This window comes from Bos grunniens, chromosome 8 (assembly GCF_055505025.1).
Source record: "Bos grunniens cultivar Pamir isolate PY7600 chromosome 8, Bosgru_T2T1.0, whole genome shotgun sequence".
NCBI lineage: Eukaryota > Metazoa > Chordata > Mammalia > Artiodactyla > Bovidae > Bos > Bos grunniens.
This window is the reverse complement of record NC_141172.1, coordinates 69,009,607-69,026,376: the sequence shown is the minus strand read 5'-3', so window position 1 is coordinate 69,026,376 and position 16,770 is coordinate 69,009,607. Positions and strand designations below refer to the sequence as shown.

The following is a 16,770-nucleotide window of genomic DNA, read 5'->3' as shown; positions in this document are numbered from 1 at the left end:
TACAGTCATGGGCTCCAAGACACAGAGTCTGGGTTCAAATCCCAGCTCATCTGCTGACCTGCAGTGTGACCCCGGGCAAATCACACAGTGATCTCAGTCTCAACATATTCAACTGTAAAATGGACACAAACCCAGTATCTCCTCCCAGGGCTGTGAAACTACAAGGAAATGCTTATTTAGGCCCAGGGGTTGGAGTGTCTCCAGGAGCCTCTCCTTGTATGAAACTCCTCTAGAACTGGGCTCTCCTGATCCTGTGGGTGAGGGTCAAGGGTAGAGCCTGGGAACCAAATGGGACTGGACAAGGACGGGGACAAAAAAATACTAGTTCTGTGTCGATGAGAGAAGCCACCTCCTTTCCAGATCTCAGAGTGGGGCCTGCACCGAGGGCCCGGGGGATGCACAATCAGAAGTGATAACTCCGAACCCCCCACAGCAGGGACGGAGCCTTCCTGGCAAGAACCTTCTCTCTGGTCCAGGCTCCAGTGTGATGTGGTGCTGCTACCTGAGTTCTCCATGTCTCCACCAGGCAAAAAGCTCTCAGGAGCTGGAGGTCTATTAAACCACAGGTGCCTGAGAGTCAGAATGACACAAGGACTAACAACATTGAAAATTAGCTATATAAAAAAAAATGACAGAAGTACAGATGAGGCAGGGGATGAGAAGCAGAAGGATTGACTACCTCTCGAGCCTTTAGCAGAAATATCTCCACACCAGCTCAGCAGAGCCCACAGGAGGAAAATATAATGGAAAAGCAGGCTATGGGTATATCTCTACATTGCTGGACTCAGAGACCCAAGTCCCAATCCACCAACATTGTTATGCGTATCCAGACACAGAGAGGAAGAAACGCAGACCTTGCCTTAGGAAGTCTCAGCCAGACTTAATATTGGGGTGCTGAGCATGGTCACATGGTCACTATGGACTCAGACCCTCCTCCATGCTCACATCCTCTGTTCTCACAGAAACATACACGGTTCCTCTGAGGGTACTTGTGTATACTAGAGACTGGCAATGGTGAAATGCAAAGAGAAGACACAGAAATGGAAACATGCCTCTGGGGTGCTCTACAAATTAAGAAATTCTGAAGTTCTTGATACTTGGCATTTTAAAAAAAGCTTCTTAATATGTAAACCCAGAAAGGACACTTCCAGGAGGAAGAACAAAGGAATCGTCCCTTTGGGAAAATTTGGTATCCATATGGAAAAGTAAGTTGGATCCCTACCTCACAAAACACCACCAAACCAATTAGACACACACTAAGAACCAACATGGCATCTGGCCCATCACTTCATGGGAAATAGATGGGGAAACAGTGTCACACTTTATTTTTGGGGGCTCCAAAATCACTGCAGGTGGTAATTACAGCCATGAAATTAAAAGACGCTTACTCCTTGGAAGGAAAGTTATGACCAACCTAGATAGCATATTCAAAAGCAGAGACGTTACTTTGCCAACGAAGGTCCATCTAGTCAAGGCTATGGTTTTTCCAGTGGTCATGTATGGATGTGAGAGTTGGACTGTGAAGAAAGCTGAGCGCTGAAGAATTGAAGCTTTTGAACTGTGCTGTTGGAGAAGACTCTTGAGAGTCCCTTGGACTGCAAGGAGATCCAACCAGTCCATTCTAAAGGAGATCAGCCCTGGTCTTTCTCTGGAAGGAATGATGCTAAAGCTGAAACTCCAGTACTTTGGCCACCTCATGCGAAGATTTCACTCATTGGAAAAGACCCTGATGCTGGGAGGAATTGGGGGCAGGAAGAGAATGGAACGACGGAGGATGAGATGGCTGGATGGCATCACCAACTCGATGGATGTGAGTTTGAGTGAATTCCAGGAGATAGTGATGGACAGGGAGGCCTGGCATGCTGCGATTCATGGGGTCGCAAAGCGTCGGCCACGACTGGGCGACTGAACTAAACTGAACTGAAGAACCAACAATTGAAAGAAAAACTTTACAAAATTTCGAACAATTTTTGATGAAGGGATATCTTTTCTTTAAGTTGAGGTATTGTTGATTTACAATAATTTGTTTAAGGTGTACAGCAAAGTGATTCACTGATTTAGCCTCTCAGGTGCTTCCTTGGACAAAATTCATTCCCTTTGGGAGGCCCGTGTGCCATGCCCTCAACTCAGAACAGCTAAAAATCCTGAATACGCAAAGCAGCATGTGGTGGTGCTTGTGGCGGGTTTTAGACTGAATAAATTATTCTAACATGATACAAGAAACAAGCCCAGAGGTTAGGAGAGGATCTCCAAACCTATCTTCAAACAGGAGGCCCGGCTCCCTTGAATGTGGGTGAAACAGCGCTTGGGAAGGGAAGAGGTGTGTCATGAATATTGTGCCTGCAGAGGACAAAGTGGTGAGTAGAGAGGATGCAGGGCACGTCCCAGGACACTGAGCACATGGACACAGTGACTGGACTCTCAGCCCTCCTCTCGGGGTATCGCACTGTCTCCACCTCGGATAAGGGAAAAGCAGCTCACATGTGTGCTGGAGAGTACGGTCACATGACCTGGACCTGGCCAATCGGTGTGTTCTATCCCCCCTGGCCACCGTGATTGGCTCAGGACTGGTGCGATGACCAATCGGGGCCCAGGGCCAGGCCTCAGGCAAGAATCAAGGGAAGAGGAGCTGGCCTTCTGCCAGAAGGGGTGGGGCTGGGTGAGGTCAGGCTACAGCAGTGGGAGGGGCATGAGGTCAGCCTGGGGCGGTTGGTGGCCTTCCTGAGCCCATCAGGGCAGAGCTGCTGGCCTGAGAATGAGGCCGCTGCTGAGCCCAGGGGTTGAGAGTGCCGGTTCCTGCTGTGGTCCCAGAGCTCCACCTGAAAGAGGAGGGAAGCCGTCTGCCTGTGAGTCCTCTCCTGCTTGTCTGTCAGCTTGTCTGAACCACGCTGACATGAGACATGTAGGGACCCTCCCTCAGTTTGCAACATGTTACATCCATTGCTGTCCTTTCAGTGCCTCGCTTGAAACTCAGTTCATGAGCTCCTTTGTCTGCATCGCGGCCCACCTGGCTGCCACGGGAGGGATACAGCTGACAATGAATCCAAAGCTCAGATCTCACAGCCGGGAATCTGTGTATAAAGGACCTGATTATTCACGCTGTAGAGGGAGTAGTAGGTTCCAGGGATCCGTAACCAGGGCTTGGGTCAAAGTGACTCCACAGCTGTTTTAATGCCTAGGGAGGGTTCTGGCTATAGTGGGGGTGTGGTGAATCTCCTGAGGTTCTGAAGGCCTCCTGTGTGCAGGTTCCTGGTGCAGAGAGAAGAGAAGGCGGAGTCCTTCCCTGGAGGTGGTCACAGCTCATGGACGAGCCAGACAGGCAGGCAGGGCACGATAGCACCTGAGCTGCCTTCATGAGTGAATGGTGTGGGGGCAGAGGAAGAGCATCAGGTCTGCTCCCTTATGTGGTGCCCAGGGCAGGTTGTCACCAGAGTAAACACTTACTATGGTGATGACCATCACTCCTGTCTGCAAAGGGTTTACACTGTGTGTGTCTACATCTGAGCAGTCAGGCCGTTTCTAAACTACACTGGCCATGGGCATTGCCTCTCCTTAGAACTTGATATGTTTCATCTCTTCCTTACTGAACATTCATTGCCAAGAGGGTTTTGGGGCCACAAGGATATTGGGTTGTTCTCTAGCTTTGTCTCATGAGGAATGCTTTTCCAGTTGTTGGTGTGGTTTGTTTTTCCAGCTCTCTTTCCTGGCTTATTTTGTGAATTTGTTTCTGCCAGAGGAAGAGCTTCGGATCTGCCTTCTGGCTGAGATGTGACGCTTACAACAGCAACACTTACCTGGATATCATGACCATATTTGCCAAAAGGGCTTTGTTTTGCAGAAGACATCTTGAAAGTACCTACACTGTCCTTTCAGGTACCCAAAGGCTATTTGAAATGAAATAAAAAACAAGAATTCTCAAGTTTAGTCTTACAATATGTGGGGAGTCAGAAAAATCACCCGGAGAAGGGAAACACTACCCACTCCAGTATTCTGGCCTAGAGAATTCCTTGGAGGGTATAGTCCATGGGGTCGCAAAGAATCAGACAAAATCGGATGACTGAACACCAACAGCCATGAAGTTTCACCATTTGTCCAGCAGAGATACCAACAGTATTTGCACGACTGTGTGCATGTTCAGTTGCTCATTCGTGTCCAACTCTTTGCAGCCCTGTGGACTGTAGCACCCAAGATCCTCTATCCATGGAATTTTTCAGGCAAGAATACTGAAATGGGTTGCCATTTTTCCTCCAGGGGATCTTCCCCACCAAGGGCTTGAACCCAGGTCTCCTGCATTTCCTACATTGGCTGGCGGGTTCTTTTCTGCTGAACCATCTGGGAAACAAGTCAGTACATCACTGGGGTATCCTAAGGTACTTAACTTAGAGTCTGGCATCTGGGAAATTCTCACTGGTGATGTGAATATTCAGTCATATATCATTATTGCTCATATGATACTGGAATGGCCATGCTCACAAAGGAGAAAGAATAGCCTTTCCAAGTCCAATTAAATCCTTCAGCACACATATCTTCTTTAAAACTTCTGACTTTGAAATAAACATCAAGCATAAAGACATTGGTTATGGCCACCAGGAAAGATCGAGTTGTACTAATCAGTGACGAGGCTTCTTCCAGTTTCAACATGCATGCGTTGTTTCCCCAGCACCACCCAGCTCTTCTGTGACAGCAGCTGGGGGTCCTGCAACTTAACTCAGTGTGGACTCTGCCTATCTGGGGGTAGTTCCAGACCCCACAGGTTAAAGGCCCAGCCCTACAAGACCCTCCCCCGACTCTAGCCATCATTTGCAAGCCCAGATTGTCACCTGCGCTCTGACCCACTGGCTACCCGTTCAGAGGTTCTAATGACTTTGGGTTCTATTAATTTGTCGAGTGGTCACAGAACTCAGAGAAACATGTTGCATAGTAGATCACAGCCTTATTGTAAAAGGTAATAAACTCAGGAACAGCCAACGGAGGGGGATACACAGGACAGGGTGTGTGTGTGGGGGAGGCACGGAACTTCACGCTCTCCGAGCCTCACTTTCCCCAAATTTGCATGTGTTCATCAACACAGAAGCTGTTGAGGCTCTGTTTGGGGGTTTTTATGGAGGAGTCATCACACAAGCACAATTGATTAAATCACTGGCTGTTGGTGATTGCTTCAAGCAGAAGCCCTTCTGGCTTTCCCAGACATGGTGGGCGGGGGCAGGGGAGGGACTGAAAGTTCCAATCCTCTAACCATGTGCTTAGTTACCCTGGCAAGCAGCGCCCCTCTTTGGAAAGGAGGCACTCTTTGAAAAGTCACCTCATTCACCTAACAAGAGACACCTTGTCTGCTCTCCCCACTTAGGTAATTCCCAGAGTTTTAGGAGCTCTGTGCCAGGACCGGGGGACAAAGGCCAAAAATGTATTTCTTATTATTAATACAAATCACAAAGTCACAGTGACCCCAAATTTCAGTGATAATTTGATTCTATAGCCTTAAAAGTTTTTCAGCGGTTGATTGGACCTTTTTTTAAAAAAACTTTGGGGCCACATCTCGAGGCATGCAGTGATCTTAGTTCCCCAACCAGGGATTGTACCCACACTCCCTGCGTTGGAAGGCAGAGTGTTAACCGCTGGACCACCAAGGAAGTCCCTGATTGGGCCCTTTTTAGGTGAAACTGTTATCGTGGCATAAACTAAATGGTTCAAGATTTTGAAAAGCTGGAGCTGAGCATGAGCCATCTTCCTGTGGTGTCTTCAATTCATTACCGATTTTTCCATGGCCCCTGCAAACCCGAGCTTTCCTCTGAGATGAGTCAGGCCCCAGGAAGCCTGTTGCCTGCCCCTGCTGGAGACCAGAGTCTATTCACGGGCTGGCTGGGCACAGGTAGCAAGCGGGGTGTGTGCGGGTCCACACCAGCCCAATTAGCGGAGAGATGTCCGGGATGACCCATTCCCGGGTGTGCTCTGATTCCAAGAAGTGAGAGGGTTTGGGGAACAAGATAGCCTCAGAGAGAGCCCAGCCACATGACCTTGCCCACTGTGAAACAAACTTGGGGCTTATGCGTGCTTCCCCAGGGAGAAAGAAATCCACGGACTCCATTGGATCCTCAAACAATGACCCCCAAAAGATGAAGAGTCTTAAAGTGGGATTTCTCAGCCTTGGTGTTGTTGGCATTTAATATCTTGCAGCATTCATAAATGCAACTAAAAACGTCCCCAGATGTTACCAGTGTCCCCCCGGCCCAAACATGAAGGCCAGCTGGACATGCTGGACCAGAAGCAGGGATGAATTAAATGTAAGTTGCTCAGTCGTGTCTAACTCTTGGCGACCCCATGGGCTACAGAGTCAATGGAATTCTCCAAGCCAGAATACTGGAGTGGGTAGCCTTTCCCTTCACCAGGGGATCTTCCCAGAACAGGGATCGAACCCAGGTCTCCTGTATTGCAGGCAGATTCTTTACCTGCTGAGCCCCAGGGGAGGCCCAAGCGAAGCCCAGGAGCAGGGGTAGGGGGATGCAAAAGGACAGTGAAGCAAAAGGAATGGGGGCAGATACGCAAGTCTGCCCTCCTGAAATGTCTGCTGGCCCGGTCGTCTGCAGTTCTGACTGGGCAGGGTGTGGAGGTCACGGGGGCTCAGAGATGTGTGACCCCCTTTGCTCCCCTGGGCCAGCTGGCGTGTGGGGCCCCTGTGTGCAGCGTGAGCCTTTCTCCTGAGTCAGGAGGTTTATTGTTGAGAAGACATCCCATGATGACCGGGAGAAGACTGGCCTGGATGAGGTAGCGGTCGATTGGTGGATCTTAGGGACACAGAACATTGAGTGTCCCAGGTGGGGCTTCTGATACCGACGACCACAAACTTGGGTGGTGGGAAGGCTTAAAACAATACTAATCGATTATCTCCCCGTTCTGGGGGCCGGAAGTCTAAAGTCCAGGGTCAGCAGGACTGGGCCCCCAGACCTGGGCTCTGGAGGAACGTCACTCCCAACTCTTCCAGTTTCTGGGGCTCCAGGTGTTCCTGGGTTTGTGGCCACATCCCCCCAGCCTCTGCTTCCTCCTCACACGGCCTCCTTCTCTCTGTGTGTCTCTCCTCTTCTTATAAAGACACCCATCATCCTGCACAAGGCCCACCTAATCCACTGTAACCTTATCTAACTTGATTTCATCTGCAAAGACCCCATTTCCAAAAAAAGGCCCCCCGGCAAATATGGGGAGTTGGGATGTGGGTGTCTCTTTTGGAAGGAACCATTCACCCTGCCACAAAGCTGAGCCTTTACACACGAGTGGTTATCCCAGGAGTGGGGGAAGCTCACACGGGACCCCTCGAGTACAGCCATGGGTGGGGGAGGCACAGCACGTGGTTGGAGGGCTGAGCAGGGTAGATGGTCTGTCGGGGACCAAGCCTTGGCCTGGCTGCCTTGGTGCAGGGTCCTGGGGTGTGCACGGAAGCCCCTGAGGTCGTCATGATGCAGATTCTGACTTTTAGCAGGTCTAGGAGTGCCCCACAGTGCGCTTCTCACCTGCTCCCAGGGTGTATAAACTGATGACCCTGGTCCATGCTTAGAGGTGCGAGGAGCGTGCAGGCCTGTTTCCCAGGAGCTGTCAGAAACTTCCCCAAGGAAGGCCCCCCTCTACAGTGTCCATGCAAGTCCCCGATCCCCTGTCCAGTGCCCCAGAGGTACCCCAGACAGAGACCTGTACACAACACTGGGTGCCCGGGCCAGGAACCCAGTGGAGGGGGAAGTGGTGGGTCTGGAAGAAACGTGCTCATAACTTTGCATATAGGACAGATGGAGGCTGAGCCTGGCTGACTGGCTGTGACCACAGGTGATCCACTTGCCCCTCCATCCTCTGCCAGGCACCATGGGCCCAGAGGAACTCAGCTTAAAAATTGCTTCCCCAGCCACCCACAAAAGGGGCCCTCATTGTCAAATTAGGATCTGACACCTTGATCCAGAAGACGGCCCCAAGTCAGTTTCACACATGAAGGTCCAGGAGGGGTGTCATGTCAGAGACCCCTGGGACAGCAGAGAGGATGGAAATGGCAGGGAAAGGTCCTGGAGGCAGGCGGCCCAGGCCTGCCTTCTGCAGAAGCGCCTCTTCCACCCAGCCCCGACTGCTCTGTCCCTCCGATGGCTGGCGGTGGCGTTAGCGGCCAGGGTTCCCAGGAAAGGGATAAGAGCACCTTGTGGGGGAATTCCTCTGGAGCCAGCGCCATTTCCTATGGATGAAGGTTAAAGTGCCACTGGGGTAGGAGGAGCATCCTGAAAGGATCTGACCTTGACTCACGGCCTGGAGTCGGGACTCAGATTGGAGTCCAGGCGCTCGCTGGAGCGGAGGGGTTCAGCTTCAGGAGAGGGTCATGCACGCTGACTTGGGGGTGGGGGGTGTAGTCGTGGGGTGGGCTCACCACTAGGACGAAGATTCAGGTCCTTGATATCAAAGAGAGGCGGGGCTTCCCGCCGACCCATTGAGAAGCAGGTGTCAGCTCATGGAGACCACGGCGGCTGCCGCCCCAGCTTGGGGCTTCTTCTCCTCTTTCCTGCTCCTGGCCTTCAGGACGCTAGTGGCCGCCTTGCTGGGCGCCGCTCACCGCCTGGGGCTCTTCTATCAGTTGATGCACAAGGTGGACGCGGCAAGCATCCGGCATGGTGGGGAGAATGTGGCAGCCGTGCTGAAGGCCCACAGTGTGCGCTTCCTTTTCACGCTGGTCGGCAGGCACATTTCGCCACTGCTGGTGGCCTGTGAGAAGCTGGACATCTGCGTGGTGGACACCCACCACGAAGTCACAGCTGTGTTTGCCACTGATGCTGTGGCCCGCCTGACTGGGACGATGGGCGTGGCATCAGTGACGGTCGGCCCCGGCCTCACCAACGCAGTGACTGCGGTGAAGAATGCCAAGATAGCCCAGTCCCCAGTCCTGCTCCTGGGTGGGGCTGCCAACACCCTGCTGCAGAATCGGGGTGCACTCCAGGCAGTTGATCAGATAGCCCTGTTCAGGCCGCTCTGCAAGTTTTGTGCTTCTGTGCGGAGAGTACGGGATATCATCCCCACCCTGAGGGCCGCGATGGCTGCTGCACAGTCAGGCACCCCTGGCCCGGTGATTATGGAACTGCCTCTGGACGTGCTGTACCCCTACTTCATGGTTCAGAAGGAGATGGTGCCAGGTAAGCCGCCCAAGGTTGTCATGAGTCCAGCGGTCCACTGGTACTTAGCAAATCCCCTGGCCAACCTCTTTGCAGGAGCTTGGGAGCTTGAGCCTGAGGGGCCTCTGCCCCTGGACATTCCCCAGGCCTCCCCCCAGCAGGTTCAGTGATGTGTGGAGATCTGGAGTCGGGCCAAAAGGCCCCTCATGCTAATTAGGAGCCAGGCCCTGCTGCCTCCAACATCCGCAGGCAAGCTTTGGGTTGCCGTGGAGAACCTGGGCATCCCTTGCTTCCTGGCGGGGATGGCACGGGGACTGCTGGGCCGCAACCACCCCCTCCACTTCCAGCAGAACCGCAGGGCCGCCCTGAAGAAGGCAGACGTGGTCGTCCTGGCAAGGAGCAGTGTGTGACTTCCGCCTGTCCTATGGGTGTGTCCTCAGCCGCAGCAGCAAAATCATTGTTGTCCTGATCAACTCAGACATTTTCTGGAAGCCCCAAGAGGCTGTGCAGGGAGATGTGGGCTCCTTGTGGTGAAGCTGGTGGAGGGCCTCCGGGGTCAGATGTGGGCCTCAGACTGGACAGAGGAGCTTCGGCAAGCTGACCAACAGAAGGAGCAGACCTTTCGGGAGAAGGCACTGATGCCCGTAGCCCAGCATCTTAACCCGGTGCGGGTCCTGCAGCTGGTGGAGGACACTCTGCCTGACAACCCCATCCTGGGTCGATGGTGGGGACTTTGTGGGCACAGCTGCCTACCTGGTGCAGCCCCGTGGGCCCTTGTGTTGGCTTGATCCTGGGGCCTTCGGGACTCTGGGGGTTGGTGCCGGATTTGCACTTGGGGCCAAACTGTGTCGGCCGGATGCTGAGGTCTAGTGCCTGTTTGGGGATGGAGCGTTTGGCTATAGCCTCATCGAATTTGACACCTTTGTCAGACACAAGATCCCAGTGATGGCCTTGATAGGAAATGATGCTGCCTGGACCCAGATTTCCAGGGAGCACGTGCCCTCTCTGGGCAGCAATGTGGCCTGTGGCCTGGCTTACACTGATTATCACAAGGCAGTCCAGGGACTGGGGACCCAGGGCTTGCTGCTCTCACGCGAGAGTGAGGATCAGGAGGTCAGGGTGCGTGACGACCAGCAGTGGTGCCAAGACGGCCCCCCGGCTGTGGTCAGCATCCTCGTCGGGAGGATGGACTTCCGGGACGGCTCCATTGCCATGTAGGGCCTCGTGGGTCAGTGCTCTTGGCTCTCTTCCCACCCCTGGACTGTGCCTAGCTGGCTTGGAGTTTCATCCTTGCCTGCCCTGGGCCTAAGCCGTGAGGCCCAGTGACCCTGCAGTCTTCCCTGAGGACAGGGAGGGGTTGGAAGGAGTCAGAGCTAAGACAGGCTCTGACAGCCCTGGGGAGTCCTTGGGCCTATTTGTGAGCTCAACTGTGTCCTTTCCCCTGCTCACTTGTTGTTCAGTCACTACGTCGTGTCCGTCTCTTCGTGACTTCATGGACTGCAGCACGCCAGGCTCCTCCATCCCTCCACTATCTCCCAGAGTTTGCTCAAATTCATGTCCATTAAATCGGTGATGCTATCTAACCACCTCATCCTCTTCTGCCTCCTTCTCCTTTTGCCTTCAGTCTTCCCCAGCATCAGGGTCTTTTCCAGTGAATTGGCTCTTTTGCATCAGGTGGCCAAAGCATTGCAGCTTCCTGTCTCATACACTGAATAAACCACGTCTGGTCCATGGGGGCCCAAGTACTCAAAAAAAAAAAAAAGAGCAGCTTATGGGCCAAAATGTTTCCTTGTAACTGAAATCCATCAGCATTTTTCAAGTGCAAACTCAAAGCCAGGGCATTATTTATGTCCACTGGTAACTGCTGATAAGGCCACACAGGAAACTCCCGGCTGTGTACTGGGGGTGACCGAGGCCCACACCTCCCTGATGTTGAACTTGACTCCGGATTTGGCAGAATTGTTAAGGCCGCAGACACGTGAACCCTACAAGGTCAGTTTGCTTTCAAGCTGCCTTTCAGGGCTCGCCACGGCACCCCAGGGCTGGCAGGTTGTAGTTTCTCCTCATTCCTCCCTGGAGCTGGTGGGCCATGGTGGTATCTGTTTCCCGTCTTTGTGGATATTGTTTTTTGAAAAGCAAGCGAACAACTGCCTGCTGGAGGATGGCAGCCGCCTCCACACCAGACTCCAGGATGGCTGGTCAGGCGGTGAGGGTACCTGAGCTCCCAGGGAGGCTCAGACCCTGCACAGACCCTCTGAGGCCACGTGTGTGGGTCCAGACCCAGGCTGGCCACTTCCTGGGGGCTGAACAGCCTCAGGCAAGGGGCTTCCCCACTTGGGACCTTGGTTTTTCCATCCTAGAATGGAGGGGCTTTCATCTGCTGGCGGGTGGGGAGGGTTGCCGTGGACATGGAACAGAGGGGAGAGGGGGATGTTTCTTGCAGTTTCCAGCTGAGGCCTTGTGGGCATGAGCTGGTGTCCGAGACAGTTCCCAGACTTGGCTGAGTGTGGTGATGAGCATGGAGTTGGGGGGCAGGGGTCCCTCCTCATAGCCTGGACATTGGGATGGGGGTTCTCGACTTGGAGGCACCTCAAGTCTAATTTCAACAACTCCGTATGTAAGGATAATGCAGCAACAGATGTTGTCAGGGACTTGTCAGCCTGGATGCAAAGCCCCATCCCTACCCCACCTTCTGTGGGCATCCTGACCTGACTTGTGGTACAGGGGTCAGATCCCTTTACCGAGGGAAGGAACTGAGGCTCTGAGAGGTGGGGCAAGGAGATCAAGGCCACTGGGTCTGACAGGGGCAGAGCCAGCACTTGAACCTGGGTGCTGGGTCCTCGTGTCAGACTCTTTGCCCTGAACCGTGAGAACTGGATTATAGAGAGGGCTGAGTGCCAAATAATTGATGCTTTTGAACTGTGGTGTTGGAGAAGACTCTTGAGAGTCCCCTGGACTGCAAGGACATCAAACCTGTCAATCCTAAAGGAAATCAACCCTGAATATTCATTGGAAGGACTGATGCTGAACCTGAAGCTCCAGTACTTTGGCCAACTGGTGTGAAGAGCTGACTCATTGGAAGATCCTGATGCTGGGAAAGATCGAGGGCAGGAGGACTAAAGGGGGTGTCAGAGGATGAGATGGTTGGGTGGCATCACTGAGTCCATGGACATGAGTTTGAGTGAGCTCTGGAAGGTGGTGAAGGACAGGGAAGCCTGGTGTGTTGCAGTCCATGGGGTCTCCAAGAGTTGGACGTGACTTAGTGACTGAACAACAACAAAATGTGGTCTTCAGCCGCCATCTCACTCCTACCCCCAGGCTTAGTGCCTATGCCATGAGCCTCTCCTACAGTGAGGTGTCAGGGGCCATTGTCTAGTCCCGAAGCTATTCATATCTCTATTCATAATTCTACCATTACATATTCATTTCTTTGGCCATAATGTTTTTATGTCTCTTGAGTCTTAAGTGCTGAGGCTTTTATACACCCCACCTGACTTCCTTTGGGCCTCTCTTGGTTTTGTGGAAGCGTACTTGTTATAAACTGGAGAAGGAAATGGCAAAGTTATAAAGTGAATTCTGGACATGTTTTAAGAGTCTTGTCTTTAAAGTTCCCAAGGACGGCTCTTCCTGGTCCCAGGTAGTCGGGCTGATATCTGTGCCCCTCTGGTTGCAGTTCTGACGTCCTCCCATGTCTCTAGGCCAGTTGTGTGCCAGAGTCAGCTCTTTCTGGCTCATTGGGAATTCTGCCAGCTGGGTGTTAACCCTTTGGTACATGAAACAGGCCATGGCGGGAGTATTTACACCACAGAAATTGGCAAATGATGTAGCTACAGATCAGAGTTGGTTTTTCTTCCTGGAGAGCAGGGGGTTGGGCAGGGGGCTGCATACGTTATCAGCGTGCCCCTGCTGTGTGGCCACGTGTCTCCTTTTCCTGAAGAGGTCAAGTGTCTTCAAACGTGTCTGTTGTATTTTCACTTCTCGTTATGACACGTTTTTATTTCTGCCCATTCTGTTTGGTTCTCTTCCAAGTTGGCTGTGTGATTTTCTTTAATGGTTTCCTGTCCTGTGCAGGACCTTTCTATCTTGAGGTTTATTTCTCTAAATAAGGTGAGCTTAGCTGATTGATTAGATTTATTATCCATCAAATCCTCTCAGAATCCCAAAGCTGAGGGGGTCACTTCTGCTGGTTCTCCTCCAGCTGTCTTTCATCCTGGTGTGCCTGGTGTTCTTCCACAATGGCCGCCACCCTTCCACAACCCATGGGGCAGTTCCCAAGCCTGGGAAGAAGGTGTCCTTATCCAGAAAGACTTGGCACTTGCATTCTCCACTCATCTGAGGGTGTTATGGATAGGATCACCTTGAACCAGGGTGACATGCCTGGACCCACTGGGGTCCTCACCCGCTCCTTCTCCTGCTCAGCACCAGAACCACCTTCCTTGTAATTCCAGCGGCTGGAGAAGGGAGGTGGTTTCTGGGTCACCTGAAAGTGTCGTCTCCTGGGAGTCCAGCTCCATGGGGAGGGAGGTGTCTTCTGTTAGACTCCTCCTCTTGGGCAGTTGCTCCTCTGGGTCTTCGCAGGTCTTCAGCAACTTGAAGGCGTGACACTTTTTTGTTGTTGTTGTTTCCCATGAGAGTGTGGATCTGAGTAACCTACCCACCAATCATCAAAGCAGACTGTGAATGAATACATGTCTTTTATTCCTTCAACAAGCCAGGCCTTGGGAGCTAGACCCTATGCCGAAGCTGAGGGGTAAATCTGCCCCAGCCAGTCCTGCAGCCCCAGCTCCCTCAGAGACCGCGTTCTGGGTCCTGGCTCACTGGAGACAGTCGAGGGTACCACGTCCAGGATGTGTAGAAGGCATGCTTATGCCAGCGCCCCATGTGACTGCTCCTCCTGGGCGGTGCAGACATGGTCAGCAGAAACCACGGTGCAGAAATGCCTCCCTGCAGACCCTTGCCCAGGGACTGAGCACTTTTCTGTCCCCTTCGGGAGCCGTCCAGGTGGAGGGCAGGCGTGAGGAAGTCAGGGTCAGCCCCCAGTGGCAGTCCCAGCCTGCCGCCTCGTCCACGAGTATTAAAATGAACCTGAGGATGCTGCCGAGGTTGGGGAAGGACTGCAGGAGCATCCTCGGCCAGCACACAGTAGGAGCTCAGCAGGACTGTCCCCCCAGCCCCCTGGATCACTCAGCAAATATCATCAACCAAGGCTCCTGTGAGATGTTAAAGTGACCCAGAAAAGGCCCCTGTCTTCCTACTCCGGGAACTGGAAATAGGGTGGTCCTGGAGCCGATCAGGAGAAGGAGGGGGTGAGGCCCACCCCGTGCCAGACGCTCTCCCTCTTGGGGGACCCGTCGGTCACCTAAGCAGACAGACCCAGCCTGGAACCAGCATTCCAGCTCACACCCATGTGGGACCCCAGTGCCAACAGGAAGAGCAGGCAGGACCCAGGGCTGCCAAGAATGCACCCGGTCATTAGGGACTGACCAGGCATCACGTGCCTTCAACACATTTGCGGAGAACACGACCTCTCCCACAGAGCAGCCCTGGCATCAGAGACCCTCCGAGTGGTGGTATTATCCTTGGAGCTGAGGAAGCCTAGGGCACAGGGGGGAAGTTGACCAGGCCCCTGTGGTGGTCAGAAGTCTGGCCCAGGCCTCCCACCTGGCTCCGTGGCTTCCTGGCCCGGCGGTGCTCGGGAGCCGTCCTGTGTGTCCCTGCTGTGCACACACGCTCCCCACAGCTCCTGCTGGACCATGAGCCAGGGAGGGGTGCACACACAGGATGCCGTGGGGGCGCCCCCACCACCCTCGGGCCTGAGACTCGGCACCCCTAATTCCCTGATGGCAGTGACGGGGCCCTCTGGGGTGGGCGGCAGCTGTGGGGTCAGGATGGGCTGGGGAAATGTGCTGCCCAGGAGCCCTCTAGGGGCAGCTAGGGAACCCAGGCTCGGCCTCACTGAGGCCAAACTTCCAACAACCTAGGTGGCTGCCCTTCAGCAGAGATGGGTGACCGTGACGCACAACACGCCGGCTCAGGCAATCGTGGGGACGAAGAGGGAACCTTGGCATCCTAGACCACCAGGAATCCCCCACGGGGACGTTTTTGCTTGCCCTGTGAGTCCCTTCTTCCTTCTAAAAGGAAAGTGCCAGGAACGACTGTGGTGAGGTCGCTGTTCCAGTGAGTTGAGCCGGGAGCAGAGGTTTAACCCCGTCCAGTCTGCCCTGGGCGAGCCTCCCCCCTCCCCTCCCCCAACTCGGACGGCACAGTCCTGGTCACTCTTCTGGGCCTTCTTGGCTCTTTAGGAACTTTAAGGTGTGGCGTTTGTTATTTCTTGTCTTGGTCCAGCATTTGGTGGCGGTCCATTGCAAGGGCCCTGACCCTGTCCCCTCCCCGAGCCCCTTGGCCCTCCCCATGCCCACGCCAAGGCTCGAGGCCCCTGCGGTTCTGTGGCCTCCAGACTCCCCACCCGAGGGGCCAGTCCGGACAGAAGCCACCGGTCTGGGGCTTCCAGCTGGGGGAGGGGACCAGCATCTTATTGTTTCTTCCTCCCGGGAACAGACTGCTGTCAGGCTAGGCACCAGGGTTTAAAACATCCTATATGTGTAAGAACGAGGACATCCCATATGTCCACTGAGTCCCACGACCCTGTCCCGATCCTGCCAGATGTTTTTCTGGGAGGGACCCTGTCGCTCACGTAAACAGCTGAGCGTGTTTTCCCAGGGATGTGGCCTGGGCACTGCTTCATGACTAGTGTCGAGAGAAATCTCCATGGACTCGGAGGAATATATTTTGGGTCTTTGCGTGTGGTTGAACAGAGCACACAGAAAGAAATGGGAGCTGTAACAGGAAAGACCGGGTTGGCCGTGTGGGGCCATCCACGGTCATTCCCAGGGCCCCATGTGGTCATCCCCGCGCCAGGAGCCCCCAGGCTAGAGGCATTGCTGCTTCTTGTCTCGGTGCCACAAGGCTTCCTATGGTAGGGGAAGCGGGCTCCAGCTTCTTTGCAAAGAGAGTCTGTGCAGGGGTAGTCTTAGTGGCCTCAAGGTCATGGAGAGGTGGCATACCCCAGCCACGGGGTGGCGGGGTTGCTGAGAGCACCAAGATCTCCCCCCAACTGTGAAGCAAGTCACTAATGGCAAAGATTTGCAGAGGAGCAATAGGTGGTCTCTGAGAGGCTGAGTCACTCGCCAGAGACAACACAGCAGCAGACCGGGACTCCGACCCAGGTCGTTTAAACCACGGCTCCCTCCTGTGCCCATCTGACCTGCCCCTTGAGGGCAGCAGGAAGATCTGGGCTCTCCTGGCCTGAGCAGCCATGCCTGCCTCCCTTCATCCATCCTGAGATGTGTCCATTCCCAAACCATGTGCTGTTTCCCCCAGCCCTGGGCCATCATGTCAGGCTCCAGGCTCCCTGCAGGTGAGCGCCACACCCACCAGCACACCTTGGAGCCCTGCTCATTTGGTCCCTGTGCCCGAGTGTCATCCTAACTGTCTTCTTAAGGCAGCCTTAGGACTGAAGTCCTGGAGCCCTGCTTCTTTGAAGCTCCCTGCACCAAGCCCAGTCAGGCTCTGCCCAGGGGCTTCATGACCAGTATGGTGGGCTGAGTGGTGGCCCCGAAAGCCATCCATCCTTCTGCAGCCC

The 16,770-nt window shown here is 53.9% G+C and overlaps 1 protein-coding gene and 1 pseudogene across 2 annotated transcripts in view; both read left to right on the top strand.

Annotated features, from left to right (window-relative positions):
• Nucleotides 1–2,631: 2,631 nt before the first annotated feature.
• The window catches only part of LOC147367335 (liprin-alpha-1-like), a 39,673-nt gene continuing 25,534 nt past the window's right edge, over nt 2,632–16,770 (top strand). Inside the window, exons 1-2 of one of the 2 annotated variants that reach the window (XM_086416284.1) lie at nt 2,632–2,846; nt 3,735–3,873. The gene's annotated coding sequence lies outside the window, so the exon portion shown is untranslated. The remainder of the gene's footprint in view (nt 2,847–3,734; nt 3,874–16,770) is intronic. The other variant, XM_086416285.1, reaches the window with a different exon arrangement.
• Nucleotides 8,372–10,458, top strand: LOC147367337 (2-hydroxyacyl-CoA lyase 2 pseudogene; annotated as a pseudogene).